The sequence below is a fragment of the Colobus angolensis genome, unplaced genomic scaffold (genome assembly GCF_000951035.1).
Source record: "Colobus angolensis palliatus isolate OR3802 unplaced genomic scaffold, Cang.pa_1.0 Scaffold65, whole genome shotgun sequence".
Lineage (NCBI taxonomy): Eukaryota > Metazoa > Chordata > Mammalia > Primates > Cercopithecidae > Colobus > Colobus angolensis.
Window position 1 is genome coordinate 4,657,449 of NW_012120154.1, and position 6,160 is coordinate 4,663,608.

Genomic DNA, 6,160 nt, shown 5'->3' on the forward strand with positions numbered 1-6,160 from the left:
GAGGAGCTGAGATTACAGCTGCCTGCCACCACGTCCGGCTAATTTTTTGTAGTCTTAGGAGAGACAGGGTTTCACCATGTTGGCCAGGCTAGTCTTGAACTCCTGACCTCAGGTAATCTACCAGCCTCGGCCTCCCAGAGTGCTGGGATTACAGGCATGAGCCACCATGTCCGGCCTTCCATGACGCTTTTAAGACTACTGTTAGCACTCAGAGGGTGTGGGTCTGTCAGCGTCTTCAAAGTGAAACAGCTACAAGAGAAACCATCTCGCTATACAGGATTGTCTGTGTCAATTCCCTGTCACCATCATTCCCTTCGAAGCTTTCCTCTGGTTGGCAGAGACTTCCCAGAAGCCCCTTCCTTGTGTGGTTCTAGCTTTGTTCCCCAGTGAGAGGCTCTAGAGAAAGATCTAGAAGTCAGGAGAGAAGGAGAGGACACTGTCTTCTGAAGGTGCCAGTAGCCAAGTGTGGGGCAAGTGAGATGCCCAGCCCCTCCCTTGGGAGCTCTTGAAAGCCATCCTTGCCCGTTAGTGACAGCTTCTCCCACCCACTGGTGGCTTCCCTGGCTTTTGCTCTGCATGCTCTTTCCACAGTTGTTTTGGTTTTAAAAGGGGTTTTTGGAGAACAAATATGTGAATATAGGAATCTGGAATTGTTCCTTTCATCTTTTTAGATTTGAAGGCCACAGTGACTTCACTGCCAGTGGAAAGTGAGATGCTAGCCGTTCATGACATGCTTGGACAAATCAGTTACCTAAATTAGAATCTGTAATTGCCTGGGGTCAGCTGCCTATGGCAAGCAAGGCCTTGGGACATCAAGTAGCTGTTGTACTAGAACATTATAAGATTCTTATGTTAGATTCTTCTTGTAGAATGGGCTGGATTTTTCTGACCATACTGGAAAAAGTGGAGGAAAAAAAAAAGAGACAAATTTAGGGCTGTAAATTTCCAAGGGAAGGCAAAGATAGACAACCAGAGAATTATTAGATTACTCTGAAATAACTCATTATTTCTTATGGTCACAGGGCCAAGATTTCTTTTCTCTATCTCTCTTTCAGTCTCTCTCTTTTTTTTTTTTGGAGTATAGTGGCATGATCACAGCTCACTGCAGCCTTTACCTCCTAGGCTCAAATGATCCTCTCACCTCAGCTTCCCAAGTAGCTGGGACCTCCAGGTGCGCACCACTACACCTGGCTAGTCTGTAAAATTTTTTGTAGAGATGAGGGTCTCCCTATGTTGCCCAGGCTGGTCTTGAACTCCTGGGCTCGAGTGATCCTCTCATCATGATCTCGATCTCCCAAAATGCTGGCATTACAGGCAGGGTCAGCATTTCTAAAAACCAAACTCCAAGTAAAATACAATACAAATTCAATTCGTGACCTGGCTAGATCTCTTCTGTAACAAGGGATTAATTAGGAAGGAGGGAGACTCTAAGAATTGGAATGTGGAAATTTGGGCAGATTTTGATAAATTTGAATACCTTGAACCCCAAACTTCATCTCCCTAGTCATCAATAGCAGCTCTTTTCTATACTGGAGATCAATCTTCTTTTGCCTGAAGACTTTAATTAACTCACCTGAGGCTGCTGCCTTGAGCAGACTGTTGATTTTACTCCCACCTTTTATTATTTTCAGAAGCATAACACCCTGGCAGACCCTCGGGTAATGACGACCAAAGCTGATCTGGGAGGAGGCATCCAAACAATTGCAAGACCTTTGCCAATTTATAATGTTGGAAACCTGGGGAATATGTGAAGGAATGAATTTCAGGCTGTGAGCCCAGGGCAGAAGGAACATAACGTTGAACAAACAGAATTGATGAAGATGGAAGCGCTGGCTAGAGAACCTGGCTTCAATCTGTCAGATGGAGCAGCTGGGGGCGGCTCTCATAACTCACTCGGTGCTGCAACCCCAACCCAGGGCCCACGGTCCATTAAATGCAGTCAGCATGCAGGCATTTACCTTGCTATATTATAGAGGAGGGGATCCAAGGCTTAGGCAGATAGGAACGTTGAAGTGTATTTATGGTGCGCAACCTGCTCAGCCTTCCCGGGGGATGATACAGAGGATAGTGTCTTCATTAAGCCTTTTAAAAAATACTTTGGTGGATGAGACACAGTGAGGCCTATTGGGAATGGAGAAACCCTAGTTCCAGTCGGTCATCCGGGGACAGGGAGCTACACTATGGTGCAGATGTGCAGCTGCACAGAGACAAAAATCTTATGTAATGAGCATGCGGAATGCCTGCTTAGAGTGAATTGTTGTTAGAACAAGTTCATAACAAGACATAATTTATAACGATGTGCAAACACTTGCTGACTGTTAGATGAAATACACAGTTAGCCTGTAAAATATCTTACCAAAACCAGTTCAACGGGAAATAGAGGCTGAGTGCGTTGGCTCACGCCTGTAATCCCAGCACTTTGGGAGGCCAAAGTGGGTGGATCGCTTGAACCCAGGGGTTCAAGACCAACCTGGGCAACATAGTGAGACTCTGTCTCTACAACAAAGAAACCTTAAAAAACAAATAATTAGTCGGGCTTGGTGACGTGCACGTGTAGTATCAACTACCGAGGAGGCTGAGATGGGAGGATTGCTTGAGCCCGGGAGGTCAAGGCTGCAGTGGGCCATGATCATGCCACTGTACTCTAGCCTGGGTGACAGAGCAATACCCTATTTCTAAAAAAAAAAAAAAAAAAGGAATTAGAAATGCTAGTAAGAAAGAAAAAAGATGAGAATGTTTATGACGTTGATTTTAACCTGATGCCCAACTTAATACCAAGCTTTGGAAACCCACATGGAGGTTGACTGAAGGCAGAGACAGGCTTGGCTCCTTGGAGTGGCATTTGCCTTGGACACAGAACCTTAAGAGGTGAATGCCAGTAGTCATGTAGAAAAAGAAAGAGTATTTTCAGAAAGCAACAAGTCTCCTTTTAAATGGCAAAATACCAAAGAATAGAATAATTATAGAAAAAGTGGAAAGTGTATTTAATAATTAATCACTTATAAATGCATCAGGCCTAGACGGTTTAACAGGCACGCTCTTTTGTTTCTAAGTTCATTAAAAATGTTAAGTTCTTACAAGGCAGATTACTTTTTAAGTAACAGATAATCCTCATGCTATTTAAATAATACCAATGGAAAGATAAAGAAGGAAGGAAAATCTCCCAATTCGTTCAATGCAGCTATCATATCTTAAAACGTGGGATGAAAGCACACAAGGCCCTTTAGAAAGAAAACCCAAGATCAAGAGGATGAAGGCTCTTTGTACAATGAAGGTCACCTAGCTGCTAATCAGAAGCAGCGTGCAGGCTAGAGTTTAAAGCTAGAGAAAAGCCTCAAAGCCAAGAGTGTCATTTTACCTGAACTTAAACTCCTGTCTCCCAGAAAAAAAAAAAAAAGAGCACTGCTGATGTTAATAAACACGTTAATTTACTCATTGTTGCACGTATTAAGTCTCTTTGAAAGGTGTCATTATTTCAAATGCATGTGAAACATTGCTGAGGCTAAATTACATAATTCATGAACATTGATGATGGCTCAAAAATTAGTCAGCGTATATGAATGATTCAACAGTAAGCTTAGCAGATTTCTACAAAAAAGCATGATATTCATAAACTGTGAAACCTCAGTGGATAATTGCAGCATTAAGAGATCTCTACTGTTCTCTTTTTATGGTACCAGAATTTTTGAATATATGGTATTTGACAGCTTTTTAAACTTTGAAATCTAAGTGTAAAACAATTCTTTTTATTTATTTTTCTTTTTCCCTTTTTATTTTTTAGTGACAGGGATTTGCTCTGTTGCTCAGGCTGGATAGCAATGGTGTGATCACAGCTTACCATAGCCTTGAACTTCTTGTTTTTTTTTAAATTTGACACGGAGTCTTGCTCTGTTGCCCAGGCTGGAATGCAGTGGTGCAATCTTGGCTCATGACTAATTTCCACCTTGCCTCCTGGGTTCAAGTGATTCTCCTGCTTTAGCCTCCTGAGTAGCTGGGATTACAGGCGTGTGCCACCACACCTGACTAATTTGTGTATTTTTAGTAGAGACGAGGTTTCACCAAGTTGGCCAAGCTGGTCTTGAATTCCTGACCTCAGGTGATCTGCCCACCTCAGCCTCCCAAAGTGCTGGGACTACATGTGTGAGCCACTGTGCTCGGCCTGTAGCCTTGAACTTCTGGGCTTGAGTGATCCTCCTGCCTCAGCCTTCCCAGTAGCTGGCACTAAGAAAGGAGACCACCACTTTTCCTGCTGCCCTTCTCTCCCCCACTTTTGCTTAGTTTATAAGATAGGAGAAAAGGGAGAAAGCAAAATTTGGAAAGAAACAGAAGATAAATAGCCAGACAACCTTGGCACCACCACCAAGTCCTAGGAGTTAAAATAATAATAACAATAGTAATAATATCAACCCCTGATCTAAACTACTTGTGTTATCTGTAAATTCCAGACATTGTATACAGTAGCATTACAAAACTTTCTGTTCTGTTAGCTGATGCATGTAGCCCCCAGTCACATTCCCCACGCTTGCTTGACCTATCACGGCCTTTTCACCTCGACTGCTTAGAGTTGTAAGCCCTTAAAAGGGCCAAAAATTTCTTTTTCAGGGAGTTCGGCTCTTAAGAGGCAAGTCTACTGAAGCTCCGGGCTGAATAAAGACTCCTTCCTTCTTTAATCTGCTGTCTGAGGAGTTTTGTCTGTGGCTCGTCCTCCTACAGCACTAAGGTGCACACCACCATACCTGGCTAATTAAAAAAGTTTTTGTTGCCCAGGCTGGTCTCGAACTCCTGGGCTCAAGCAATCCTCTCACTTCAGCCTCCTGAATAGCTGGGACTACAGGCTCACGCCAACATGCCCGGCAGCAAAATTTTTTATTATATTACATTTACTGTTAACTCCCTCCACCACGTTCTGTAAATCTGATAAAGTTAGTATAGAAAGGAATTTGTAGACCAACCTTACTTACAAGTGCAGACACAAAACCATCAATAAAATATTGGAAAAGCAAATCTGGTAATATTTTAAAGGAATCTGACCAGGTAGAATTCATTTCAACAATGCCAGTGTAGGACATCAATCAGCACAATAAATTGCAGGAAAATCCCTGTAAAGGAATCTCGTAGCATTAGATGTCCCCCTGTAACCCAGGGCAGTTGTCTCCCTTATGGGTTTGGGGTTTTAAGGGATTGTCCCGATGCTGAGGCTTCCATGTCACCACGCTGGGAACTGTCAAAGCGAAAATTGCACCAGACACATTTAACAGGCAGGGAAGACTTTATTCAAGACTACTGCAATAGAGGAGAGAGACCAGAACCAAGTCTGACCTCAAATCTGTGGAAAGAAGGGTGGCAGGGTGTTTTAGCACCGGGTTGAGAGGGAGATCATGGGCCATTTTTGTTTCCCAACTGGCTTTACCCAAAGGAAAAGTAAAGTTTCTCATATCTTTATGACAGGGGGTAGTTTTCCAACTGCCAACCAAAGTTAGGCTCCTACCCTCCCATGGGACAGAGAGATAGGGTGATATATTCCTTGGTGATTACTAAACTTTGAAGGGATGGCTCCTTGGGAAAGACAGTCCTGGATTGTAAACCTAGCAAGAGGCTTTTTTATTTATTTATTATTTATTTATCTATTTATTTATTTTTTGAGACGGAGTCTCACTCTGTCTCCCAGGCTGGAGTGCCATGGCACAATCTTGGCTCACTGCAACCTCTGCCTCCTGAGTTCAAGGGGTTCTCCTGCCTCAGCCTCCTGAGTAGCTGGGATTACAGATCACACTACTATGCCCGGCTAATTTTTGTATTTTTAGTAGAGATGGGGGTTCACCATGTTGGCTAAGCTGGTCTCAAACTCCTGACCTCAGGTGATCTGCCCACCTCGGCCTCCCAAAGTACTGGGATTACAGGCGTGAGACACTGTGCCTGGCCAGCAAGAGGCTTTTGAAAAGATTTACCGACATCTCAAAGGGACAGATAAATCATTTTCAATGACAAGTTTTCTAAAGAAAATGCTCTAAAATAAGGGAGGTCAGGACCTAGAGTCAGTGAGAAGCTGTCTAAAGTCAAACCAAGCTGAGGGGAACATTAAGGGCATTTTGGTAGGAGCTCTCTGTCACCCGCCACTGGTGCCCAACCACAGAAGCCTTCTGGTGTGGTCTTAGTCTGA